At 49.0% G+C, this 1,333-nt stretch overlaps 1 protein-coding gene across 1 annotated transcript in view; it reads left to right on the top strand.

Moving 5' to 3' along the window:
- The window catches only part of LOC106809240 (serine/threonine-protein kinase MARK2-like), a 13,191-nt gene that overhangs the window by 8,807 nt on the left and 3,051 nt on the right, over nucleotides 1–1,333 (top strand). The window lies entirely within an intron of this gene.

Here is a 1,333-nt window from a genome sequence, read left to right as displayed (position 1 = left end):
GTCAGGGGGAGAAGAGGGCGGGTAGCGGGTGGGACATGAAGCCCCCCCTACGCCGCGCCCGAGCTTTTTCAGGGTGAGCAGCGGGTGGGGGGAGGGGAGGAAGGTTCGCTTTTTCAGGGGGAACGAAAAGGGCCGGTACACGAAGCGTCAAAGGAGCGGGGTGTAATGTTTGTTGCACTGGGGGAGGGGCGGGGAGGGTTAGGGGCTTGAAGCGTCAAGGGGTGGGGTATCGTTCGTTTCACCGATTGGAGGAGGCGGGGAGGGGCCAGGACACGAAGCGTCTAGGGTGTGCGAGAACTTAGCGCTGAAGATGCGTTCGTTGAAAAAGGAGCGCCAACCGCCGAAACTAGATAGGGGGTCATTTTGATGCAAGCTTGCACGTGCGCACGCTGGTAGAGCGTATAAACGCAGATGCCTGCTCTCTGAATGTTCTCGCCGTTTCGACTCGTGTGAGTTTCGCGTTCGTTAATGGATTCTCTTCTTTTATTTAAAAAAATTTCTCTAATATTCTAGTTAAAGTGATGCAAAAAAATTAATTAAAAAAAATTATCTAGTTAAAATACTGGTGATGTGTGAGCAGGATATGTAGAGAGGCTGCAGTGAAACATTGCTGTTCATGCGGGCGGGGGGATATATACTAACCAGTGCATCGCCGTATATGTAAATGTCGAGTCGAGGAAATAGCGAGGAGGTCGTTAATAAGGACGTCGTCGGTGCGGAGCGTGATTGATGGTCGCAGCGCGCGCGGGACGTCGGAAGACGGGCGGACGCGGCGCGCGCGCGAACCCGCTCGACGCTAATTTCACGTCGCTGACACTCGAGAATGATTGCTCGTCGTTTTGCCGGATTCGACGATCGCCGGAATTTCGTTAAAGCGTCTGCCGCGCTCGAGCGATGGCGCGACTCGTGTATAGCGTAACTGTTGTTGTATTGTATTGTATATCGTGTTGTTGTATTGTATTGCGTATCGTGTTGTTGTATTGTATTGCATATCGTGTTGTTGTATTGTATCGTGTATCGTGTTGTTGTATTGCGTTGCATATCGCGTATCGTGTTGTTGTATTGTGTTGTGTATCATGTATCGTGTTGTTGTATTGTGTTGCATATCATGTTGTTGTATTGTGTTGCGTATCGCACATCATGTTGTTGTATTGTGTTGTGTATCGCGCATCATGTTGTTGTATTGTGTTGCGTATCGCACATCATGTTGTTGTATTGTGTTGTGTATCGCGCATCATGTTGTTGTATTGTGTTGCGTATCATGTTGTTGTATTGTGTTGCGTATCGTGTTGTTGTATTGTGTTGCGTATCGTGTTGTTGTATTGTGTTGCGT

This window comes from Priapulus caudatus, unplaced genomic scaffold (genome assembly GCF_000485595.1).
Source record: "Priapulus caudatus unplaced genomic scaffold, Priapulus_caudatus-5.0.1 Scaffold339, whole genome shotgun sequence".
Taxonomy (NCBI): Eukaryota; Metazoa; Priapulida; class Priapulimorpha; order Priapulimorphida; family Priapulidae; genus Priapulus; species Priapulus caudatus.
This window is presented reverse-complemented; position numbering and strand designations above follow the sequence as displayed.